We start from the raw sequence: 27,680 nt of genomic DNA, 5'->3' as shown, positions 1-27,680 counted from the left end.
AAATTATGTGTCAGTGTAGGTTCATCAGTTGTAACAAAGGTACCACTCTGGTTGGGAATATTGATAATGAGGGAAACTATGTATATGTTGGAGCAGAGAATATGTGGGATATCTCTGTACCTTCCTCTATTTTTTCTGTGAACCAAAAACTGCTCTAAAATATAAAGTGTATATATATATTTAAAAGGTGTATGAGTAATGATGATAAAACGTGATTTGGAAAACACTCACAATATATAAGAAAGAAGAACTTTTTGAAGTCACTGGAAAGCATCGAAGAGCAGATAGAAGCCTGGAGGTAGTTACCCTTTGAAATACTGCAAAAGGAAAGGATAAAATTTAGAGCTGTAGATTGTCTTTGTGGCTGTCTTCACTGAGGGCACATCCCAATACAACAGTTACAGCAGCACAAAGCCATAGCCTTACATGCTCACTGTGGCAGAGAACAAAGTTCAGGAATGTATAAAAATAGCTGGGAACTAAAACAGGAAGCCCTAGATTTAAGAGTACCACAGAACAACTAAAGGAATGGGAGTAAATTTATATATACATCTCCCAAATCCTTCATTGATCCTTAACATACAAATGTCTAGGGGACATCCCAGGGTTTTTCTTCCCCCCAAAGCAGAAAGAAACCAGAAAGTGATCTACACATGAATGAAAAAAACTCACTGTGTCACCTCTGCAAGTTTGGGGCTTTGTTGATTGTGCCTTTGTGAATCTATGAGCAGCTTTGGGAGCAGAAAGCTGAAACACTAGTGCTTTGGTCTATCGAAGGATATAAAACGCACAAATGGCAGAGAAAGTGGAAATTTACAAAGAACGCCCCAGAAGTAAGACAACCACAGAAAGGGTGAGGCTAAACCTTTGAGGATAAACAGCTGAAATTGTCTGTGTAGACACAGAGGACATTCATGGGAGACAGGCTAAAAAACAAAACAAAAAAAAGTCAGCAGCAGGAACCTGAAAAAACTGAGAGAAGATATCACATTCCAGAGAAATACAGTTTTCAGTGTGAGTTCAGACAACTTAATTGTCTACTAGAAAAACAACCCAACAAATTTTATAAGAACATAACATAAAGTGAATACAATGCATTTTCTACAATATCCAGTCTTTAGCCAAAAATTAGTAGATATGAAAATTAAAAGAAAAATGTGACCCACTCACAGGAGGAAAAAAATGCAGTTAATAGAAAATGATTCTGAGGTATTGCTGTTGTTAATATTTCAAATCAGCCAGTTTATAAATATGTTAAAATAACTAAAGAAAAACATAACAAAAATGTGAGATCTTAATGAGTGAAGAGAATGACAACAAAAAAATAAGAAAAGAAAAAGTCAGGATCTGAAAATTATAATAGGTGAAACAAATTTTACATGATCAACACAGCAGATTAACGATGACGAAATAAAGAGTAAATTTTATCACAAATTAATAGATACAAGAACAGATAGCAAAAATAATAATAAAACAATAAAAAACTGGGTGTCAAAGATACATCAAGTAGTTCAAAAAATACATAGTGTCTCTAAAACAAAGAGACAGAAATGAGTAGACAAATATTTGAAGAAATACTGGCCAAAATTTGCACAAATCTAATTAAAATTATTAAATTTTAGAGCCAGTAAACCAAATGAGTCCTAAAATGTATAAATTACAAGAACACACTGTCTAGCAACTTCATATACTAATTGCCCAGAGTCCAGTTTTCTTTTGACAGCAGCAAAAGAAAACTGATTTATTACATAATGAGTGAACAAAGGTATGATTAAAACCTAACTTCTCACTAGAGACAATGGAGGCCACCAAGTATTTAAATGGCATAAATGAAAGGCTAAAAGACAAAGAAAAAAGTGATATCTCAATGGTCTAAAATTTGTAAGAATCATTTTGGACCTATCTCATTCCTACCTATCATGTCAAGTTGCTTCAGAGACACAACAAACATTTTAGTTAACAAAATTTAACAAAAGAAGAAAAATACTGCTCCTTCTTTTCTGGAAATAAAAATTTACACATCACCATTTGAGGAATATAGATAATACTGTCCTTTATACTAGAAGAAAATTTCTAAAAGTGAAAGAAGAGAAACACTTTTATTAGTACAGCTGTCCTATTGCAATGTGACTATCAGAATAATTTATTTTATATTTGTTATATTAATATATCAACATTTTTTATATATTCACCTTAAAATAACTTGGGTTTAGCCACAATATCAAATCTGTAAAAACTGGATTGAGAAAATCATTTTCTGGGCTTGAGTGTAACTACTCTAATGGTTAAAGCCTAGAAAGAATTGTAGAGTTACAAAAGGTTACAGCCTAGAAAGAATTGTAGAAAACTAAATTTCATTTCTGCCTTCTTCTGCCATGAATGTGCAAGCATAGAGTGTTTACTTTTATAATGATAGTTTTGTATTATTCACCGAAAACAATTATCACCATGAGATATTTTTTCTGCTTATAAGGTAAAGAAGAATTATTATATAATGAGTTAAATAGCATTTTCATCTGCCATGTCTGTTAGCTTGAGCTGAAATAATCTAATCTATTAAGGTATTTTGCTTCCTTTAAGAATAATTTTAGTGGCATATACTTTAAGTGATATGTCCCATTAAAATTATCTCGTTGAAAGCATCAATGCACATTTATTCTTAAAAAAATGACAGCTGACAGGAATTCTGTACATATTAACTTTAGTCCTCCGCTCATCTTTTATTTTTCGTATGAGACGATAGCATTCTAAAGAATTAATAAAAAATATCATTTTCTTGATGTGGAGATTAATAGGATGTTAAAGTTTTAAGAACATTCAACGGATTAGAAAGGGATTATCTAGTTTAAAGTCACAAGAGAAAGGAATACAGTAAATTGCTGTTATACTTGGGAAATTTATTCATAAGTAGAAATTATGTGATATAACAGAGGAGTTATACAGTTCAATCTACTTTAGAAAAGATAAAACTATGCCAAAATGACTAACCCATGGGTAATAGCTATCAGCCATTATTGTCATAGTTTCCCAAGTCCTAGACAGGTATTATTGTTATATATTGTACTAAATTTAAAATTTTAAAGGAAAGTCAAAATTGGGGCAACAGTCTTTGATAAATATTATAGCATATGATAATCATTTAAACAATTAAATCAAATGTCATAAGCCAACACTCCATTATCATGATTACATATAGAAAATGTTAAATACTGATTTTTTTCAATGAATTTACATGTTCCCCTATTTATAAAAATTTAAGAAAGATCTTAAGACGCATCCACACACATTAAGGTAACAGTACTATTCAGATTAGTGAATGTCAAAAAAATCTGTCTCAATTTTATAATTAGAAGGTTCAAGCCATAATTAATCAGCATTCAAGGGTAAGATATATTCCACCTTTCCCTCATGTAGATTGGCTTTCCTTTGCCCAGTACCCTTAGGTCCCCACTGGCTAGCGGTAAATGTGTGAGATGCAAGTGGAGGATATTGCCTGGTAGGCAGACTGGGTGAGAGGAATCTTTCTTGTCTGACTATTGGCTTCAGGCTTACTGGGTCTGGAGATAGTGAAAATGTATGACGATTTGAAGGTGCTTAGGAGGTAACAACTGCAACCCTTTAATTCTAATTTCTGTGAATGGGCAATCTACGTTGTGCTTCAGGTAATCTTTCAGGGTCCCTCCGTGGCATGAGTTTGTCTTTTACCACATGTAAATATTAGCTGAAGGAATCTCCTTGCCTTCTGGCAGTAACTGTTTGTCAATATACTGAGAAGCTTTGGACCACTTTTTCTCTCACTGGTTCACTGCTGGCTCAGAGAATATTCATCAACTTTCTTGCCCTGATTATCTTTGAAAGTACCCTCTTCTCCTGACAGACCTATTTTTATTCTGCCACATTTGCAAATTTGGAGAAAAGTCAGGAAATAGGCCATCTATTACCCCAGTGCAGGGACGTTGCCGTCTCTCTGAATGACCATAAAAAAAAAAAAAGAAAACTCTTCTGATGAAATAAGTGTAATCTGTCCCTCTTCTACCTCCTTGGGATTCAGTAAGGGTAAGGGAGGAATGAAGGCAGGACATTCTGAGTGGTGCAATTCTCTTAAAAAAAAAAAAGTCTACATAATATAGATAATTCTCTTCCCTTTACTCTGATTCCTTTTAAATCTGTGATATGGCCCAAAGGTTCGAGAGATATGGAATTGATTTCTGGAAATGTCCTTTGTAAAATGGGACTGCACTAATCTGCATTTGTAATCTTATATCTATTGTATAGACAGACATACACACACCCACACACACACACAAACACGCACACACACACACGTATATTTAATTTATTTATGTTGCCCAGGCTGGAATGCAGTGATACAATCATGCATGGCTCACTGCAGCCTTGACCTCCCAACTCAGCTGATCCTCCCACTACAGACTCTCAAGTAGCTGAGACTACAGACGCATGCCACTATGACCAGCTAATTAAAAAAAAAAAAAATTTGTACATGTGGGGTCTCACTTTGTTGCCCAGCCTGGTCTTAAACTCCTGGACTCAAGCAATTATCCTGCCTCAGTCTCCCAAAGTGCTGAGATTACGGGCATACCACACCTGGCTTCTATTTTATTTTTGTGTCTTGACTAAAATTTCAATTTTAACATCACTTAGAAATATTGAAATAATAAAGTGAGCATATTTCAATTCATTATCTTACAAATTTAAATTATTTTTATTTGTCTAGATTTCCAACTGTGAAATTTACGGGCCAATTATTTTAAAGATTTTAAGGGTCTCAATACACATTTAGAATTATTTTCCACCAAACTTAAACTTTCACTCCTACTATCAGTGTATGAAAATACTCCTAGGTGAAATATAGCATTTGATTAGAATTAAATGTTAAATTTTTTATTCACTGATAATGTTATAAAATTTGTAGGATAATTTGTTTTTTCACTTCTGTTAGGCTTCAAGTAAATTATTTTTAAATTATTGGTGCCATAATTTATAATCACATTATCCCTAAAAGTCTTTTTAAAAATTTTTAAATTTATTTTTAATGATACATAAATGTAATATCTTCAGAGTACATGTGATATTTTGATACATTTATATAATGTGTATAATCAAATCAAGGTAATTGGATTATCCATTATCTTAAGCATGTTTCATTTTTTATGCTGAGAACATCTGATTATTCTCTACTGGGTGTTTTGAAATATACAACAGATTATTGTTTATCGTTGTCACTTTACTGATTTGTAAAACACTAGGTTTTATGTCTTCTATCTATCTGTATTTTTAAACCCATTAATCAAATTCCATTCATCCCTACTCACTCTTCCTGACCTCTGACAACAAGCAATCTACTCTCTACCTTCAGGAGATCCACTTTTTCGGCTTTCGTGTCTGAGTGAAAACATACAGTATTTGCCTTTCTGTGCTTTGCTTATTTCACTTAAAATAATCTCCTACAGTTCTATCCATGTTGCTGCAAATGACAAGACCTCATTTTTTTATGGTTGAATAATACTTACTGTGTATATAGACTGCATTTTCTTTATCCGTTTATTTGTTGATGGGCAGTTAGGTGATTCAAAATTTTGACTATTGTGAATAATGCTGCAATAAAAGTGGAAGTACAGGTATCTCTCTGATTCAGTAATTTCCTTTCTTTGGTGTATATATCCAGTGGTGAAACTACTTAACCATATAGTAGTTCTATTTTTAGTTTTCTGAGGAATCTTCCTGTTGTTTTCCATAGTGGTTGTACTAATTTACATTTCCACTAACAATGTACAAAGCTTCCCATTTCTCCACATTCTTGCTAGCATCCTTATTCCCTGTCTTTCTGAGAAAAGCCATTCTAACTGGGGTGAGATGGTATTTCACTGTACTTTTGATTTGTGTTTCTCTGATAATTAGTGATGCTGAGCATTTTTTCATATATCTGTTGACTATATGTCTTCTTTTGAGAAATGATTATTCTGATGTTTACCAGTTTTTTAAACTTATGTTTCTTGCTACTGAACTGTTGGTGTTATGTGTATGTGTGTGTATATACATATATAAGTGTATGTGTGTGTATATATATTTTTTTAATTAATCCCTTGTCAGATGAATAGTTTATAAATATTTTCTCCCATTTTGTAGTTTAACTCTTCACTTTGTTTCCTTTGCTATGCAGAAGACTTTTGTCTTCATAAAATCTTATTTGTCTATTTTTCCTTTTGTTGTCTGTGATTGTGAGTTCTTAGTCAAAAATATCTTGGCTGAGACAAGTGTCCTGAAGCATTTCCCTAATATTTTCTCATAGCAGTTTCATAGATTCAAATGTTAAATTTAAGTCTTCAATCCATTTTGATTTGATTTTTGTAGGTAATGAGAGATAAACACCCAGTTTCATTTTTTGCATGTAGATATCAAGTTTTCCACTTGTCTTTTTGTCTTCTCCTGAACACTCCAAACTTTTCTAAACTCTGTACATTATCCAGTTCCAGAGCCACTTTCACATTTGTAGGTATCTTTGTAGCAATGCCCTGCTACTCAGTACCAATTTCCTGTCTTAGTCAATTTGCGTTACTATAAACAAATACCCTAGGGTGAAAAATGTATAATGAAAAGAGGTTTATTTGGCTCACAGTTCTTCAGGCTATCAAAAAAGAATAGCATCAGCATCTGCTTCTGGTGAATGCCTCCAGCTGTTTCCACTAATGATGGAGGGGAAAAGGTAGCTGGTGGGTACAGAGATCACATGGTGAGAGAAGAAATGAGAGATAAAGGGGAGATTCTAGGCTCTTTTTTAAAAAAGCTTTCTCAGGAACTAATAATGTGAGAAATATCTCAAACTCTCACCCCCCAGGACGGGATTGATCTGTTTATAAGGGATTTGCCTCCATTACCCAAACATCTCTCTTTAGGCTCCACCTTCAACATTGGGTGATCTCAATTCAATTTGATGTCAAAAGGGTAAAAAATCCAAACTAGAGCAAGAATGTTCCATTTGCTGATGAAAAAAATTGTATATTCTGTAGCAGTTGGGTGAAATACTCTGTAAATGTCAGGTTGAACTATTTAGTCCGGTGCTTAGCTTAACTTTAATGTTTCTTTAATTTTCTGTCTGGGTTACCTGCCATTACTAAGAGTAGGATGTTGAAGTCCTCTGCTATTATTATATTGCAGTTTATCTCTCTTTCTAGATGTATTAATTAATGTTTGCGTTATATACATGGGTGCTGCAGTGTTGAGTACATACATATTTATAATGTAATATTTCCTTGTTTAACTGACCCTTTTATCATTTTCTAGTGTCTTTTTTTGTTCACAGTTTTTGACATGTAAAATATTTTATCAGATATAAGTATCACTACTTCAGTCTTGTTTAATTTTTATTTCCATAGAATATCTTTCTCTACTGCATCACTTTTTGTGTATCTTTATAGGTGAAGTGTTTTTTATTGTTGTTGTTGTTGGTTTTGTTTGTTTGTTTGTTTGTTTGTTTCCCTGAGATGGAGTCTTACTCTGTTCCCCAGGCTGGAGTGCAGTGGTGCAATCTCGGCTCATTGCATCCACCACCTCCCAAGTTCAAGCAATTCTCCTGCCTAAGCCTCTCAAGTAGCTGGGACTACAGGCATGCACCACCACACCCAGCTAATTTTTGTATTTTTAGTAGAGACAGGGTATCACCATATTGGCCAAGCTGGTCTCGAACTCCTGACCTTGTGATATGCCTGCCTCGGCCTCCCAAAGTGCTGGGATTACAGGTATGAGCCACCATGCCCAGCTGAAGAGGTTTTCATATTTGCAGCATTTACTTGGATCTTGTTTCATTTATCCTCTCTGCATCTTTTAATTGGAGAATTGAGACTATTTACATCCAACGCTATTATTAATAGATAAGGACTTACTACTGCCATTTTGTTACTTGTTTTCTCGTCATTTTATATATCCTCTCTTCTTTTCTTAGTAAAGTGAAAACTAAATTAACCACTCTCCTTTTTATTACTACCTTCCTTTGTTGTTAAGTAATTTTCTCTGTTGGTATGCTTTAATTCATTGATTTTAATTTTTATTGTATTTATTATAGGTTTTCACTTTGTAGTTAACTTGAGACTTAACAAAAATCAACTGATAGTTACAGTAAGTTATTTTAAACAGATGACAACTTTTCTCTGATTGCAAAGAAAAAAAAACAGAAACAGAGGAAAAGCTTTAAAACTCTACACTTTAACTCCATGCCACCATATTTTGACTTTCTATTGTCCCAGTTTACATGTTTTTATATTTGTTATCTCTTAATATGTTACTGTAGCTATTACTGTTTTTGGTAGATTTGTCTTTTAGTCTTCAGGGTAGAGTTATGTGTGGAATGCATAGCACAATTACAGGGTTAGAGTATTCTAAGTTGTGTACTTACTTTTCCAGAGTTTTATACTTTCAAATAGTTTCTTTTTGCATGTTAGTAGTTTTTTCTTTCATATTGAAGAACTTCCCTTAGCATTTCTTGTAAGACAGGTCTGATGGTAATGAAGTCCCTCATCTATTGTTTGGGAAAAACTATTTCTTCTTCATCTTTAAAGGAAAGCTTTATTAGATACAAAATTCTTGGTTTGCAGTCTTTTTCATTCTGTACTTTGAATATGCCATTCCCACTTTCTCCTGGCCTGAATGATTTCTGTTAAGATGTCAGTTGTCAAATGAATTTGAGCTTCTTTTGTGTTATTTGCTTCTTTTCTCTCGCTGATTTTTTTTTCTTTTCTTTGTTCTTAACTTTTGAGAGTTTTCTTATTATATGCCTTGGGATAGTTTTATTTAGGTTTAATCTTTTTGGTGTTCTGTGACTTTCCTGTATCTGGGTATTTATATCTTTTGCAAATTTTGAAAAATTTTTGTTGTTACTTCAAACACACTTTCTATTCCTTATCCTTGATAAATTCACTTTGAACATTAGTAATTGTTGGATTTACATCTTTGAAGTAATTTTCTAATCTTCTAGTTGTTCTTCATTTATTTTCATGTTTTCCCCTCTTAAGACTGTGTATTCTTCTATAGCCTGTCTTTGAGCTCACTGTCTTTCCTCTGCTCAATCCATTCTGCTGTTGAGAGCACCTGATACATTTTTCAGTTCAGCAAATGTATTTCTCAGTTCCAGGATTTCTGTTTTATGTTTCATTATTACTAATTCTATGTCTTTGTTACATTACTGTGGTAAATTTCTAAACTGTGTTCTGTGTTATTTTGGAAGTTTCTGTTTTCTAAAAACTGCTAGTTTAAATTCTTTATCAGGGAGCTCACCTATCACTGTCTCATTGGGTTTGGTCACTGGTGTCTTGTTTTGTCCATTTGTGGAAGTCATGGTTTCTTGTTTGCTATTTTTTCTTGTGGACATACATCATTTTTTGCATTGTAAGATTAGCTATTTATACCAGTCTTCTCTGTTTGGCTTGCTTTGATTTGCATTTGTTATGTTTGCATAGAGATTTCTGTGGAACATACCTGTTGAATTCCCTTTTACTGCTGAGTCACTGTCTGCCTTTTCGGCACTAGCTGTAGCCTTAGGCCCAGGTTTTCCTCAGCTTTAGCAAACATGGAAGGCTGCCATTCCCATATGAGGAAGGTAACAAAAGAGAAAGTCTGGCAGTGCAGGAGGGATGGCTAGATGTTCATGCCCAGGAGACCCGTGGAACGTACTGCCTACCTTGTGATGCTGCTTAACAACCACTCTTATTTGATACCTAATTTGGCTGATACATAGAGCAGAGTTTTCTGGTCGGAGGATGCTAGTCCTACTTCCATCTTTTGTCTCTGTTGTCCTTAGGAATTTTTTTCCCTTCAGGCACTTGTGATGTTCCCTTGGGTTTAAGTAGGGATAAGTCTTCTGACAGAAAACCCAGGATGGTGGTAAAGCTTGATATCACTCTTTCCAGTGAAGTAACCAGGAGTCGAGGAAAAATTTCGCATGCTTGATGTCTGGCAGATTAGGAAAAGGGCATCATAGATATAAAAGTTAGATTCTTCTATTGTCTGCATAACGTATTTTTCACTTCCTTGCAGCCCTGGGGACTGCATTATTATCATATTTAAATTCAGGGATATTGCTAATAAGAATCTTGGTACTTTGTTTTTGATTTTCTGTGGAAGGGGACAAGTGAAGAAAGCTTGCTTGTAGTGTGCCACTTTAGTGACATCCAGATTTCTATCCCTGAAAAATTCTATATCTAATATTATCACGGCTTTCTCTACCTAGTTGGATGAAAATGAGCCTTTACCCCAAGATTAAATAGGATTTTGAAGGTAAAGAACTCGAAAAGTCTAAATAAATTATATATTCCAAAAAGTCATTCAAAGATTCAAGAAAATTCTGTGAAATTTCACAGAGTTGCAATGTAAGAGATCATTTCTCAAAGTATGTTCTTTAATTTTATCCTTACTATAAATCTTCAGGGAGTAAGTTTATTTACATTTTATAAAACATAAACAGTTTCCAAAAATGATGCAGATAATTTGAAAAATGACTTTTCTAGTTTAATCATCTATGTTTATGTCCAACATGTTTATGAGACATTTTATAATAGTAACAATTAGGGATATCTCCCTCCCCAGAGACATCCCAGTGTAGTAAAGATATAGTCTCCTACTTAACCTTTTTAGAGAAAACTGGTTAACTTTCAGAGTAGAAATAAGATTGTTCTCTCCAGAAGAAGGGTAGGTAGGCGCTACAATCTTAATATTCGTGTTCCCCCAAATGGATATGTTGAAACCTAATCTCCAATATAATGGTATTAAAAGTTATTAAAAGGTGGAGCCTTTGGGAGGTGACTAAGTTGTAAGAAAATAGGCCTCATGAATGAGGTGCATGCTACTTGAAAAAGACCTCAGAGAGCTGCTTGTCTCTTCCACTATGTAAGGACACAGTGAGAAAGCACCATCTATGAACATGAAAGGGGATCTCACCAGACACAAAATCAGCTTGTACCTTGATTATGGACTTCCCAGCCTGTAGAATTATGAGAAATAAATTTTTGTTGTTTATAAACCACCCAGGTTATGGTATTTTGTTGTTGCAGTCCAAATAGACTAAGATACTGGGTCACTAAATGAGAGTTTCCTACTTACTAGGCAAAATGATGTGTACTCGTTGAAACTGTATATAACCATATTGAAATCCAAAAGATTTTACACAAAAAGCTTCTAGAACTAATAACTCAGTTGAGTAAGTTGGCAGGAGACAAGATCTATATACCAACAATGCATTGTATTTCTACATAGAAGCAATGAGAAATGGAATTTTAATTTATCTCTGTCTAGCTATCTACCTACCTGCCTTTAAATATATGAACCAACAGATACATAGGGACAGGTATACCTAAATGCATGCAAGATTTGTATGCAGAATACTACAAAACATTAATGAAATAAGTCAAGGAAGATATAAATAGAGAAATATACCGTGTTCATAAATTGGAAAACTCAAAATTGTTAGTAATTCTCTTCAGATCGACATATGGATTTAATGCTAACCAAATTAATATTCTAGCAAATAAACTATTTTAAAAATATTCATGGAAAAAAAACAAATAAATTAGAATGGCCAAAATAATTTTGACAAACTAGAGTTGGAGGAATCTACTACCTAGTTTTAATACTATCAAGTTAAGTAATCTAGGCAGTGCCAAATTTCTTAAATTGTAGATATGTAAATACATGAAAGACTATAGGGGAGTTCAGAAATTTATCCATGCATATATGGTCATTTATTTTTGACAAAGTTGCAAAGAAAATTCATGAAAAAGGAATAAACATTTTTAAATTAGTGTTGCTGAATAAATTGGATATTCATGTACAAAAAAGTTCATTCATTTGTACTTCTTATCATTTATAAAAATTGATTAATTAATATTTTAAAATCTATGTGTTTATGAATGATTTTTTGCTTATGCATTCAATAACTTATATAAAATGTGAAGCAATATTTTGTACCAGGTAAGTTTACAGGTTATGGAATCAGGCCAACCAACCAGAGTACAAATTAAAATCTTCAACTCTGTATAACTTTGCAAATATAATTGATCTTTTATGGGTTTAGTTTCATTATTTGTGAAACTATTACATTTATACTTAGTTCATGGGGTTATGGTGATAATTAAATGAGGTTATTTATATAAATGATAATGAAAGAAAAATGTTTACTTATAATTACTTTGTGCTAGACATAAGCCTACAAGCTTTAGATGTATTGACTCTTTTACAGCTCACAACAAATCTATAATGAGTTACTTTCAATCCACGTTTGGTATATGAGAAAAGGAGGCATATCGAAATTAAGCAATATGCTTAATATTAGAGGCTTAGTTAAAGTGTTAGAGCTAGAACTATAACTCAGACTGCTAGAGACTATGCATTAATTACTCTGTTCTAGTATTAACACAGTGACCCATTGGAATGAGATGTGTTTATAATGTAATATATTTAGTATATAACATTATATAAACTAGATATATATTGTCTTTTGAACACATTGCACAGAAAATACATGAACCTTTTCTTGACAAGTCAGCGTTATCACTAATTCAATATTCGCAATGTAGGTTTTAAACTACTATACAGAAACTTTCTTTCTTTTTCTTTCTTTCTTTCCTTTCTTTCTTTCTTTCTCTTTCTTTCTCTCCTTCCTTCCTCCCCTCCCTAACTTCCGTCCTTCCTTCCTTCTCTCTTTCTTTCTTTCCTTCTTTCTTTCTTTTTCTTTCATAAACCTACTAGCTGTAACTGTATGTTATAGTTTAGTAAAATCTTTTCTCTTGCAAGACTTTTTCTCATCTAGATAATGACACAATGTAAAATTCATGAAAAAGTAGAGTAAGCAATTTGATATGTTCTCAACAAATATAAATTGTTATGAATTGATTTATGATCTAGTTGTTTTGTTCTAGAGATTTTTAGAAAATTGTATTCTTATTCTTAATTTCATTGTCAAAACAGTGATTATGCTAGTCATAATTATATTTTATGAGGAACTGCTTTAGTAAGTATCACATCCTCTTGCTTCAGGTGGATTAATGTAGTTTCATGTGTTTATTTATAGAGGCTACCAATATGATACAGATGACACAGAGAAAAGACAGAAAATATTAGTTTGATAATGTGTATAATTCATGCTAAATCAGTTATTATTTTCTATTACTCATATCCTAATGGAAATGAACATAAACATCTCATCAAGCAATTTTTCAGTTAGATGGTAGCATGGAGTATATTCAGAGTCAGATAGGCTTATACCATCATACCAGTACCTAAAAGTATCAGAGCAGAGTTATATATGTTTGAATTGTTATAAAGAACATGTAAATTTTTGGTAGAAATGTAAGAAAGAAGAAAAGGAGGAAAGTAACTGGCAGAGTTGGAGTAGGCTTTCAATTTGCCTTTGTACTTTTCTAATTATCTTTGTATAATTATAAGATGATTTTTCAAATTCAAAACACATAGTCATAATGGGAGTGGTTTTTATAGCAATTCTAAATGCAGAGAAGTCAAAATTGTGTATCAAGATTTCAAGCAAATTTTAGCCTTCTTTACATTAGATAGGCAGTATTTTGACATTATAGTTAGTGGCCTATAGTGAAAAAGTAAAATCTTCCATGATCATCGTTTTAAGGTGATATGAAGAAAAAAACAAGTAATATTTCTGGAGGCTGGGTTCTTTGTTATTACACAGCATGAAATAGAGTACAATTAGAACAGTTGGATGATATGATTGGTAGACTGTTCATTGGTTTTCATCTTCAAATGTCTTAAAACTACTCCAAACAAAATACTAAAAGTATAAATATCTGTAATCATTTTATTTATTGGGAATATATGTGTTCAGTCAGTTGCAAAATTAATTGCAATTAAATTTCTGGAAATTTCACTAGAATTGCCTTTTCTGTGAAATTTTAAATTGTTCTTGGAAGTTATGTTAATTTGGATATCAGTCTGCTAAACCTTTAAACACACTCCTGAATGACAAAGCTAATTCACCAATTGTCAACCTCAAAAAACAAGGTAAAATAAATATACATTGGGTGAGAGAAAATGACTTTCCTTCAAATAGAATATAAGGATATATTCATTAATGAAGGTAGAGGCAATTAAGAAAATTTAAAGTATTAATAAATTTAGAGAGAGAACTAGTTTTACTGATTTTAGTGTGTCTGTCTAATTAAAAAGCATGAAAATCTAATGAGCATCTTTACTTACATCCCAGATTCTAAATGCAAATGAAGGAGTCACTCATCAAAGGCTTCAATGGCTAAACTTCATGATTATATACTAAACAGGAATCTAACCAAGAAACTCACGGCTCCTCTTGAGAAGATGCCCTGCTAAACCACTAAGGCAAAAATCACTTTTTATGACCTCACCCAGTGTTTGATAGAAAGAGATTAGCAGCTTGCCTGTAATCTACTCTCTTCATTTACTGGGAGATTCTCTGCAAAGAGAAATGACCCAGTCAAATTTCCTTGCCAAATACATTGTTGGTATGTTGCGGTGGACGTGTCTGTATATAGAATGCTTTAGCAAGATAAACATGGTCTCTTGAGAATTGCTTATGGTGAAGAAACCCAAAATCCATCGACTCATGGGGTATGACTTTATAAGAAATATCATGTAACCTGTAACTGTTACAGTATACAATGAAGTTTTGTAACCAAACAGCTTACTTATGTGCAAATAATGGCTGCATACATTTCTTACAGTCATTGATTGTTAAATCTTGATCAGAATCTGTCCTAATGTGAGAAGAAAGGACCTAGAAAGCTTCTGGGTAAAAGATTACATATATATATATATATGTATGTGTATATATATATATATATATATATATATACATATATAGAATCTTATTCAATTTCATGTGCACTTGAGTTTATTGGTAAAGTTTAATATAAAATAAATTTTCTAATTTGTGTGAGTCTCATTTGACAATCCAACCATGTGTCTTTGTTCAGGGTGTTCCCAAACAAATTGTCTTTCAGAACTTTGAAGTACAATGTCTAATAAAGAAGAGGGAATTAAAAATATGATGAGAATTTGATGTCCTTTGTGTTATCTCAGTTATATCCCTGTGACTTTGTACAATTTATATAGCTGCTCACACATTAAACTCTCTGTTTAATTATTGGCCTCTTGGAATAAATTTTACAATGGAGTGATCAAAATCTTTTATGTTGTTCTGTTTCAAACATTTAGCAAGTACATGTTTTGAAAGGTCACTTGGGTCTAAGAAACCACACTTGTAAGTGGAGGATGAGGTAAGTAGAAATTCATTAAAAATTATCCAGCAATTTTAGTTGATAAAAAGCTCACTCAATATTGTGAATAAATTAATGAAGGGAATGATGTACTATGGTGGCCAAATATCTAAGTTGATATTGTGTGATATTGGAGTGAAGATGATACACTTTACAGTCTAATAGATCACAATGGAAAACCATGTTAAGTTCTAGGCATATCATTTTGAGAGAGATATAAATACTGATTTGCCTGGGAAAGTCCTACTTTATATTCATATCTGTTTTAGGAAATAATCATTAACAGTGGCCTTTTTCATTTTCAATAGTGTTCTGCTTTAAATGATGAATATAGGGTCATTCTAGATATAGACAAAGTAGAATATGTTTAAGAGAAATCAGTTTGCATGATAAAGGACTAAACATGTCTAACATGGAAATTCCGGGTATTAGGAAACTTGTCACAATTTTATTCAAGTATTTGAGAATGTTTAATAATTTATTTTCTACCTACCACAGCTGGCCAGCATTGGAAATGATTCCATAGCAGGATTTGAGTTTTTCCTGTTACCGCAACATGGCTTCCATCATGACTGAGAGTCAGGACAGCTTCTAATGATACTTCATAATTTATTCTAAAACTTAGTTTTTAATTAAAAAAGTGTTTTTGCCCATTCTGTGGTTAGGATACCATGTACGACATGCAAGAGAGAGGTGACACACAACAGTGCGACTAATACAGGGCTTGCTGTGAAAGTCTAAAAGGGTGAGATCATATACAGATAAGAGAATCAGGAACATTTTACTAGAGAAGAAGGCCTTGAAGATAGTACTACAATGTTTGTCTATGGTAAGTAGCACTATGGGGTAAATTGTCTATATTAGATTCATAATGCACACAAAATCAGAGAGGAGAAAAATGTAGCAAACTGTTAAAAAACAGTGAATAACTTGATCAATTAGTTCAGGGAGACATAAAGGGAAAGAGACCTAGAAGTGAGGAATTTGATAATGGTGTGAAAGTTATTAAATTGTATTATTTTATTTAACTTTTTAAAAATGAAGAATGATATGAGAGTGGAAGAGAAAGCAAGTTGTACACGTCATTGAAAAATGTTCTACTTTTATTAGAACTTGAGACCTTACTGATTCCTAAGATCTCGCCAAAGGCTCAAAGTTTGTGCACTAACAAAGTTGGAGAAAAATGGGGGAGAGAGAAAGAAGAAGGATGAATTATGCTCTGGGAATATATAACTCAGTTGTTTGATTTTTATTTGACTTCTGCAACACTCAGGTTACATACAGAAGATGCTTGACTATAATGACTGGGCTCCTGCAAGATCATAATGGTAAGTGAAAGTCCAGTTGTCTCATGACACATTTCTAAAGAAGGGGCCCAGCGTGGTGGTTCATGCTTGTAATCTCAGCACTTTGGGAGGTCAAGGCAGGTAGATTGCTTGAACCGAGGAGTTTGAAACCAGCCTGGCAACATGGCAAAACCCTATCTGTACAAAAAATAGCCAGGCATGGTGGCCCACCTGTAGTCCCAGCTACTAGGGTAGCCGAGATTGGAGGATTGCTTGAGTTCAGCAGATCGAGGCTCCAGTGAGCCATGATCAACCCACGGCACACCAGCCTGGGTGACAGAGCAAAACAGGGTCTCAAAAACTAATACTAAAAAACAAACAAACAAACAAAAAAAAAAAACAAAAGAAAAAAGGCCAGGTGCGGTGGCTCACTCCTGTAATTCCAGCACTTTGGGAAGCTGAGACAGACGGATCACGAGGTCAGGAGATCGAGACCATCCTAGCTAACACGGTGAAACCCCATCTCTACTAAAAATACAAAAAATTAGCCGGGCATGATGGCGGGCGCCTGTAGTCCCAGCTACTTGGGAGGCTGAGGCGGGAGAATGGTGTGAACCTGGGAGACGGAGCTTGCAGTGAGCCGAGATAGCGCCACTGCACTCTGGCCTGGGCGAAAGGGGAGACTCCGTCTCAAAATAATAATAATAATAATAATAATAATGATAAAAGAAAAAATAGAAATTTCTGAATTAAATGCTTAGGAACGTTACAAGAAGTGAAATTTCTAGCCATACCGGTGTGACTATGATATTTTCTGGTCTAATTCCTGAGGAAGTGTCTTCCACTCTCCCATCATTATTTTCCATTTTGGTGAATGTACGTTGTATATGGTAGCTACATGTTTGTGATACTTATAAACAGATGTAATTATCAGTGTGTATTGGGGTAAAACATTACTGAAAAAAATTTAATGTGGAAGCAACAATTTTGTGCCGTTTGTATGTTTATGAAAGCGTCCATTAGTTTGTTGCCAGAGTCTGTTGTTTGACACTCAACCTCCTACCCTTGCATTCTTCCTGAAGGTAATACTGGGAAACAGCTATTTGACTCCTCAATGCTACCTGCCAGGCTGGTTTGTCTGAGACTTTGTTTTCCAGCAGGTCCCAAGTAGCTCTGTTGTTTGAAGCTGTGCTTCAGTGAATCCTTAAAATATTTTTTGTGCCTTCTCTACTTTCCAAACAATAGCTATAACAAAGAAGCATTTTTTTCTCAGTGATAAGCCAAGATAAATTATTATAGAAACCCTGCCTTTGGAGAAATTCCTAAAAATTCAAAACCTTTACTTTAGCATCTATCCTTTGCTTTAATTTGTCAGTAGATATATATCCTCAGTATTGTGTTTATGTTAGTAAGAGCTAATCTTCAAGCAGGTATTTTTAAAAATAAACATTTTGTTAAAAGAGCAAATTCTGAGAAACTCACTAAAAGTTGAACCAAGATTAATGAAAAAAACAATAATTAATCAAGATTATTGAAAATGCTCCTTTTGAAAGTAACCTCTCACAAGATTTCTGAGTCTATGACATGTACATTTTTCCAGTAGGCTATTGCCACGTTCAGCTGTTTACTTCTTAGGCTGGCTGCCTTAACCTGCCAGATAGTAACTGGAACGTTAGCCTACACCTTCAGGGTATCAGATTCCATACATAGAAGAGGGAATGAAACAAAATAATTTCTGCTGAACATCTGCAGTTTTTATAAAAAGTCCAGAGTTAAGGCCTAACTGAGAAAAGGGCTCAGAGGAGGCTGACTAGAGTTTGGTCAAAGTGAGAATCTTCATTACCATTAGTTGGAAGAAAAGTTTACAGAAAGTTTACAAAAAATTCTGTAAGCTATTTAAAGAGTTTTATTCTAAGCCAAATATGAGTGACCATGGTCCATGACACAGCACCAGGAGATCCTGAGAACATGTGCCTGAGGTGGTCAGGCTATAGCTTGGCTTTATACATATTAGAGAGACCTAAGACATCAATCAATACAATATACATTGATTCAGTCCAGAAAGGTGAGACAACTCAAAGTGTGCATGTGTAGCAGGGAGGGTTTCCAGGGCATAAGTGAATTCAAAGATTTTCTGATTGGCAATGGGATGAAAGAGTCTCGAAGGACTTGGAATCAACAGAATTGAGTTTCTGGGTTAAGAGAAGGGGTCGTGGAGACCAAGATTTGTATTATGTAGATGAAGAGTCCAGGTAGCAAGCTTCAGAGAGAATCGATTGTAAATCTTTCTTATTGGAGTTAAAAAGATGCCAGACTCATAGCTAATTCTCTCCTGGATTAGGAGAAAGACCTGGAAAAATAAGTGGATTATCTATAGAATGTAGATTTTCTCCACAAAAGACAGCTTTGCTAGGCCATTTCAAAATATGTCAAAGAACTACATTTGGGGGTAAAATACTGCAAATTCTTTCAGGGCCTGGTGTTATGCTGGTATCTTATTGCTACTGTTAATCAAGTTTAGCCAAAGCTGTTTCCTTACATGCTTGAGTTTGGCCTAAAGGTTTTTCTGTACATCATGAACTACAAGTGGAGGTGTAAACCAACTGTAGCCCAATCACTGAGTATTGGCCAACCAAATGTAGCCAGCTTTTTGAACTATTTTTAAATAAGGCAGACACCAAGCCGTAATCAATCCAGTTGTTTCTGTACCTCACTTTCAATTTCCGTACATCATTTCACTTTTTTTGTCTATAAATTTTTTTCCAACACATGGCTGCACTGGAGTCTCTGAATCTGCTGTGGTTCTGGGAGTTTCTTGATTCATGAAGAATTCATTGCTTAATTAAACTCCTTTAAATTTAATTCAGCTAAAGTTTTTATTTTAACAGCTGGTGTTAGAAACGAGATCCGAAGTATAGCTTCTAGCAGCCCCCAGGAGTGGTGAGTGAATAAGCAAGGTACCTTCAAGGATCTACTTGTGTCCCTTAATCTCTGAATGTCTTCGAATCATGAATAAATCCTCTCTCAGATTTTGGAGCTCCACAGATTTGTGTTTTGAGCGCTTTGAGTTTCTTTGAGCAAATTTCTGATCCAAACTGGGTTTGGAAGTTGCGATAGAAACTGGACTGGGTCCAGAATTAAATTTGATCTGGTAATTAACTGGCTTGGATCCAGTTAGAGGCCTGTTACATCTTACTGGGTGAGAAAGAAACTGGTAGTAAATGGTAATATTGCAGGGATTGTAAAATTTGGCTTTTAAAAATTCACTGGGATTTTTGTGTTCTACCCCTTTGTTTCATTTTTCTTGAGTGCTTAAAAAAAAAAATCATTGGCTAAATTAATCAAGGGAACCTGAGAACAAAGCCAATGTTTTAGGTAAAAATGGAAATGGGATCCTTAATTTCCAAAAAGCTGAGTTTCTTCCAGCTTATACATTAGGCCCGGGAAGCAGAAAGTCCTAGAGAAATGGTGAAATCTCATAAATATAACTAGGAGCAGAACATTCCAAATGAACAACAATGCACTGAAGTGCATTAAACAAAAAAAAAAAGAGGACTTCCAAATTAGTCTCCTGTAGGGATGTTGATTCTTGAGCTTCTAAATAGATTTCAACATTTTTATTTAAATCACTCTTATTTTATTCTGGCCAGAATGGAAAATATTAAAATTCGGGTCCCCCATGCAGCTGGGTGGGTGGCAACTTGCAAAATAGAGAGGATTTTTCCTGTGGTTCCATGATTTCACTTTGTAATGTGGCTTGGGCCCTGGAGCCATGCTGTGGTAACTAGGGTCACTAGGGTTGCTCAGGGAAGGGGAACACAGAAATCTGACATGCAGGCAAAAACGTAAGAATTTCTTACCAGTCAGACTTCTGGACTCTCTCTCTCTGTGCAAACCAGTTCAATAAATAGTAAAAAAAAAAAATCACTGTTTATCTCTTCTGTAATGTTTTAATTAATGGGAAAAAGAATGTGTGAGGCTAGTCTTAAGCTGTAATGAAAAAAGTGTGCTTTATGTGTCTTTCTGTATTGTTCTCTCATGAAGAGGGGTGCCTTGGGACAGAATGAGGCCTTAGGACCCCATTAGCCCACTCTTCAAGCCAGCCTAGAAAACTGGTCAGTTACAAACTTTGCCACAGTACTCTGAAAACCAAAGAAACAAACAAAAATTGGATGAGGTCTCCATTTTGTTTTATGTCCTTGGTAGCTTGACTTTGTAACCATGTGGCAGTACTTTTTTTTGGTCTCTGCCATTTTACAATGGTGGCACAGGTTCAATACTGGCTTAAGAAAAATGAGTACTTTTTGGTTAATATCTTTGTGACTTGTGCCACTTGCTTACTCTCTTCCTTCCTTGAATAGCTTCTGGCTTCCTTTCGTATATCTTCCTTTCTCTGAGCTACCTCTAAAGAGTCCAGATTTTGCAAAAACTGCTTACCACCCCTTCGAAAATACATCTCTCATGGTTAAGTCATAACCTTAGTCGAGGCTTGTTGGTTTCACCTGTAAGATTACTTTTGGTAAAGTTTAAAAGCCAGAATATTGGCTGCTTGTCCTGGCTAAAGGCGAGTAATAAGAAATTTAAAATGATTTTTTAAAGAGGGCTATGGTTGAAAGTCAGCTTAATTAAAAGTGGGTATCCAAGCTATAGGTATCTTTAAAATCTTTTGTTTTTTCTCTTCTTGGATCTTGTTCTTTTTTCGGAAAAAGGTTTTTTCTTCTCAATCAACTAAATTATTTTGTCTTGCCACCCTTAATGCACACATGAGAGGACCTAAGATAACTTCTGATGGCCTGGGACTCCTTGGGAAAAACAGAGGAATTGCCACAAACCCTGTTTTTGGAAAAACCTGTGTTTTCCTCAGGAAAACCCAAGAATTGAAAGTCAATAGATCTCTCTCAAAGTCTAACTCTCTGTTTTGTTTTGTATTGTGTTATCTGAGGTTTTTTACTTTGGTGGGTGTGACCCCTAATAATCTGAGCGAGGTCTCAGTTAATTTAGAAAGTTTATTTTGCCAAGGTTGAGGACATATGCCCATGACACAGCCTCAGGAGCTCCTGACAACATGTGCTCAATGTGGTTGGGGCACAGTTTGGTTTTCTACATTTTAACAAGACAGGAGACATCAATCAATATAAGCAGGGAGGGGTCTTCCAGGTACAGGTAGATGAGAGAAAAATGATTGCAATTTTTTGAGTGTCTGATTAGCCTTTCCAAATGAGGTGATCAGATATGCATTTCTCTCAGTGAGCAGAGGGATGACTTTGAATAGGTTGGGAGGCAGGTTTGCTCTAAGCAGTTCCCAGCTTGACTTTTCCTTTCAGCTTAGTGATTTTGGGACTCCAAGATTTCCAAGATTTATTTTTCTTTCACAGGGTTATCAGAGATTACTTTTCATTATAAGAGAGCTTTAGTGTGTAATAAATAGGTAGGAAATACAGTTTTAGAAATGGGCTGATTGCAAAATGTGCTGATTGGCTTTGGGTTACCATGCAATAAAATGCACAGTAAAAGCATTGCACTGTCTTCTCCCATGGCATTTCACTCTTTTTGGGGGGTCTAAGATCTGTTTTTGTCTTCCAGCTGTACTTGCTTATTAGCTCTAGAAACTGCTCGTTTTACTAGCCCTGTTTATTGAAGGGCTCCATCCTGAGGCCAATTAAGAAACTGGAAAATAAAAAAATTTTACAACTACTGGATTTTCTTCTGCTTGTCTGTGTAGTTATACATGTATTGTGTGTGTGATATTTATATAAAAGAGCTATAGTTAATTGGCTTAAAGAAAAATAAGTGCTTAAATCAAATATTTTGAAGAAAAATTAAAACTTTGGTGTCTTTTAGTTTATGTAACTTTGGTAATCTTTTGGAAATAAAAGCAGCTTTAAAACTATTGGTAAAATAAAGACATTTGGTCTAAATTAGGCAGGTCAGATATTAGGTTTACTAAATGCTTTAAGGTCATAAATTGCTTTGACTTTAAAAAAAATTCAATTTGCCTACTTTGGAGACAATTATAAATTGCTAAACTAGTTTATAACCAATGTTTAGTTTGTCGTACCCATATTCCTGGAAAGACAATCAAAGCTTCACATAAATTTCACTACCTGATGGGCCCTTTAAACATTTATAAAGGAATTTTATTCAACTATCATTTTCTTTTTTTATTTTCAAGTTTCAATTATTTATTTATCAGTGTACTCTCCAACACATTACATCAACATGATTTTATGCATTCATTGGAGAAATATTTCCTGGTTAAGTGGGAAAATTTGCAGATGGCTTCTGGAAGACTTTCATTCTAAAGCAGCAGTGAAATATTTCAATTAGAAATATGGACCTTCTTTCTTCAGTATGCTGTAATGCACATTCACTGAATAGAAGTTGTATTGATTGTTGTGACCCAGTTTGTTCCAGGGTTCTGGGTCATTCTTTCTGTCCCAATTAACATCCGGATTGAACAATGCCAGACACAAGACATGCAGTGACTACTACCAGGCCCTGGGCTAAGTAGTATCTCAATCAATTGTCGTTTCCAATGCCTGTTTTTTTGGTTGTTGTTGTTGTTGTTGTATAAAAGGTTTCCCATGCAAGAAGGATGATGTTATAACCCTAGACTATTATGCCACTGTGTATTTTCAACAGGTAAAGAAAGTTTTTTATGGTGCATTGAGGACAATCAACCCCGTCACAATCTAAAACCCAAAGATTGGAACTTCTGAGAACGTCAGAGGAAGACTGCCCTTGCCATCCATACTGCAACAAAACTTCAGGACCTTGAACTTTGAGTTCATATTCTCACAACTGAGAAGGGTCCCTTCACAGTCTTGAAACTGTATAGCCATTGGTACACTTAAGATAAAGCTAACCAGGGAAGTTTCTCCCCAGAAGAAGATGGCATCCTTGATGTAAACAGCTTTCCCGAGATCACAGATCAAGAATTTTCTACTATCATGAGGCTCTTATTTTGAATATCTTTTTCTTGCTTATGCCTCTATAAACAATAGAAGTGAAAAGGGAGTATGCTGTGTACACTTATGGGGTATACTTTTGTTTGTGAGGGAATTTGCAGCCAGCCTTATACTTGGATAACTTTATACCTTGATAAATGAAAAATGAAGGCCCAATGTAGGTAAGAAACTTAAATGATACATATGTTGCCTCATAATCAGTCAGAAACAGAATGTTGGTTTACTCCTCTTAACTCACATCATGGGTTAAAGAGAACTTTGCCAGGAGGTCTTCACTCTTCTAGAAGGGCATTATTTGTTAGGTCCTCCTCTTTCCATGATTTGGAGTAAAAGAGGCAATGATTAGAAATGTATCCCTCATCCTTGAGGAATCACCACACATTACTGGATATCTACCCAAAGGATTATAAATCATGCTACTATAAAGACACACGCACATATATGTTTATTGCGGCACTATTCACAATAGCAAAGTCTTGGAACCAACCCTAATGTCCATCAATAATAGACTGGATAAAGAAAATGTGGCACATGTACAGCATGGAATACTATGCAGCCATAAAAAAGGATAAGTTCATGTCCTTTGCAGGGACATGGATGAAGCTGGAAACCATCATTCTCAGCAAACTATCATAAGGACAGAAAACCAAATACTGCATGTTCTCACTCATAAGTGGGAGTTGAACAATGAGAAGACCTGGACACAGGGAGGAGAACATCACACAATGGGGCCTGTTGGGGGGTGGAGGTGTTGGGGAGGGATAGCATTAGGAGAAATAGCTACTGTAAAAGACGAGTTGATGGGTGCAGAAACCAACATGACACATGTATACCTATGGAACAAACCTGCACATTGTGCACATGTACCCCAGAACTTAAAATATAATTTAAAAAATCAATTAATAATAATAATAATAATAAAAGAAATGTATCCATCATGATAGCCCCTTTAGCAGATTCTATATAAAGGCTATGGTTGCACAGCAACAGACTTTAAATTATTTGTGAAAGTTATTCTAAAGAATATAATTGTCTAAACAGCAAGGCATCTGTGCAGCCACTGACACTTTTGGCCTATAAAGAAATACATCAAATGTAGGTTATAAAGATTGAGTTGTAGGGGATTAATGAAGAGACTGTTTAGTTATCTAGCTCATTCTTTGATTTATTTAAAGTGGTTTGGCTTATGGGGACCCTGGGTAGTGAACATACTCCAAATTCTTGGTATTATCTTCCCCATAGTCATAATAGTAGTATCCCTGGTGTGCTGTATTCTCTGAAAGGTCTTAAATGTTTGCATGAAGTCATCTCCAGAATGTCAAATGGTCTCTCTTCAACTGAAATTACAAGAGCTAAAAGAAATGTGTGAGAATGAGGACACCATAACCTATGAATAACATACTGAGATTCGAATCCCAAAATGATGGTAACTGAGAGTGGTGCTAAGGCCCTAAGTTTTGGTCACACTCTCAACTGAGTGAGAACCTGATGAAAAGGGGAATTTTTAAATCAAAATTATGGGTTGCATTGTTTTGGACTGAACTCATGCACTAGGCCTCAACAGACGAAACCAAACCGAAATGGAGTCGCCCATGGTCAATGCCACATGATAAAACTAAGAATTTAAGGAAACACATAGATCTTAGAAGAGACCAGGTTTTGTTTTTCTTCTGCAAACAGGATGCTCCAGCATAAGGAGGTACACTGTACTCGGTCCTTGTTTCCACTTTACAGAACCCACAGTTCTACTGTTTCTGAGAGGCTTTCAAGACCGATGGTAGACTCTGGATATTAGCCCTTTGTCAAATGAGTAGATTGCAAAAATTTTCTCCCACTCTGTAGGTTGCCTGTTCACTCTGATGGTAGTTTCTTTTGCCGTGCAGAAGCTCTTTAGTTTCATTAGATCCCATTTGTCAATTTTGGCTTTGGTTGCCATTGCTTTTGGTGTTTTAGACATGAAGTCCTTGCTCATGCCTATGTCCTGAATGGTAATGCCTAGGTTTTCTTCTAGGGTTTTTATGTTTTAGGTCTAACGTTTAAGTCTTTAATCCATCTTGAATTAATTTTTGTATAAGGTGTAAGGAAGGGATCCAGTTTCAGCTTTCTACATATGGCTAGCCACTTTTCCCAGCACCATTTAATAAATAGGGAATCTTTTCCCCATTGCTTGAATAGACACTTCTCAAAAGAAGACATTTATGCAGCCAAAAGACACATGAAAAAATGCTAATCATCACTGGCCATCAGAGAAATGCAAATCAAAACCACAATGAGATACTGTCTCACACCAGTTAGAATGGCAATCATTAAAAAGTCAGGAAACAACAGGTGCTGGAGAGGATGTGGAGAAATAGGAACACTTTTACACTGTTGGTGGGACTGTAAACTAGCTCAACCATTGTGGAAGTCAGTGTGGCGATTCCTCAGGGATCTAGAACTAGAAATACCATTTGACCCAGCAATCCCTTTACTGGGTGTATACCCAAAGGACTATAAATCATGCTGCTATAAAGACATATGCACACTTATGTTTATTGCAGCACTATTCACAATAGTAAAGACTTGGAACCAACCCGAATGTCCATCAATGATAGACTGGATTAAGAAAATGTGGTACATATACACCATGGAATACTATGCAGCCATAAAAAAGGATGAGTTCATGTCCTTTGTAGGGACATGGATGAAGCTGGAAATCATCATTCTCAGTACACCATCACAAGGACAGAATACCAAACACCACATGTTCTCACTCATAGGTGGGAATTGAACAATGAGAACACATGGACACAGGAAGGGGAACATCACACACCGGGGCCTGTTGTGGGGTGGAGTGAAGGGGGAGGGATAGCATTAGGGGATATACCTAATGTTAAATGACGAGTTACTGGGTGCAGCACACCAACATGGCACATGTATACATATGTAACTAACCTGCACGTTGTGTGCATGTACCCTAAAACTTAAAGTATAATAAAAAATAATAAAAAAAAAAAGACCAATGGTAGCAGTAACATCAATGACTAAAGTTTTGGTCAATCTCTCAAAATTGGGAAAATGACCACAAGGGCAAATTGTTAATCTGTATTAACCTAAAGCTGCCTCTGTGCATATTTAAGTTCAACCTAAAGGTTTTGTTGTACGTCGTGAACTATAACAAGTGGAGGTGTAAAATGACCATAGCTCACACCCATGCCAATCACTGAATTTTGTCCAATTAAATGTAGCCAGCTACTTGAACTGTATTCAAATAACGCAAATGCCAAGCTGTGACAAATCCAGTTGTTTCTGTACCTCACTTCCAATTTCTGTACATCATTTCCTTTTTGTTTTTTTTTTTTTCTATAAATCTTCTTCCAACATGCAGCAGCACTGGAGTCTCTCTGAATCCACTATGATTCTGGGGTCTGTTGGATTTGTGAATTGTTCATTGCTCAATTAAACATTAAACTCTTTTAAATTTAATTCAGCAGAAGTTTTTTTGTTTTGTTTTGTTTTTTTTCCCCAACACTAGTCTGTTCTGTTAGTTTAGGTCTCTGTTTTAATGTTAACACTGGTCAGCTGTGCCAGAATTCCAGTGAGAGGAAGGCATAATGAGGCTTGTCCGACCACCTATTACCATCATGACCTGAACTAGTGTTTCAGGTTTACTTTAGAATGCCTGTGGCCAAGAGGAGGAGTTCATTCAGTTGGCTGTGAGGCTTAGAATGTTGTTCTTGGATTATACACTCATAGACTTGTATTTGGATCTACAAAAAATGCTTAACCCAGTGCCTAACACAAGCTAAGCTATCAAAAGTGATACTTATAAAATAAAAATTAAAAATAAATTAGAATATCAAGTCACTGTACTCTTATAACTTTTTGTGTGTTGTTAAACAACACCTCTCCACCTTTCCCCGTCACTCATCACACACAAATTAAAAGACTTTATCAACTGTTTCTAGGAGCCTAAGGCCACATTTTTAGGACAACCCAGCCTCCTTTTTGAGTTATTGTCTGGGAAAGCTCAGGAATGTCAACATAATTTATTGCTTGTTCTTATGAATACCTGATAATAGGCCACTGATACTCCTTTTCCAGAGCATTTACTAAAAAGGTTTTAGTAAATTGTGAATCCTTCTTCTGTCCCTCTGAAATGT

At 35.0% G+C, this 27,680-nt stretch overlaps 1 pseudogene; it reads right to left on the bottom strand.

Moving 5' to 3' along the window:
* Window positions 1-21,026, bottom strand: part of LOC100456223 (chromobox protein homolog 1-like) — an 83,211-nt pseudogene extending 62,185 nt beyond the window's left edge.
* Window positions 21,027-27,680: the final 6,654 nt, after the last annotated feature.

The sequence above is a fragment of the Pongo abelii genome, chromosome 2 (assembly GCF_028885655.2).
Source record: "Pongo abelii isolate AG06213 chromosome 2, NHGRI_mPonAbe1-v2.0_pri, whole genome shotgun sequence".
NCBI lineage: Eukaryota > Metazoa > Chordata > Mammalia > Primates > Hominidae > Pongo > Pongo abelii.
This window is presented reverse-complemented; position numbering and strand designations above follow the sequence as displayed.